The sequence below is a fragment of the Aptenodytes forsteri genome, unplaced genomic scaffold (genome assembly GCF_000699145.1).
Source record: "Aptenodytes forsteri isolate BGI_AS27 unplaced genomic scaffold, ASM69914v1 Scaffold387, whole genome shotgun sequence".
Taxonomy (NCBI): domain Eukaryota; kingdom Metazoa; phylum Chordata; class Aves; order Sphenisciformes; family Spheniscidae; genus Aptenodytes; species Aptenodytes forsteri.
This window is the reverse complement of record NW_008795368.1, coordinates 749,641-749,847: the sequence shown is the minus strand read 5'-3', so window position 1 is coordinate 749,847 and position 207 is coordinate 749,641.

The window sequence follows — 207 nt, the reverse complement described above, 5'->3', positions numbered from 1 at the left end:
CGAAAACGGCAGCGGAAAGCGCTGGCACCCAGCTGGGAAACGGGAAGGGGTCGTGGGCTCGGGCAGGGTGAGAAGGCAGGAGGTGCAGAACAAAGGGTTATTCTCAAGGAATTACTCTAAGCTAAGTTTGCCGATTTTTTTTTGTGCAATCCAAATTGCTAATGCCCCACAGGAGCACAGTTACAAGGCCAGCTGAAATACCTGCAT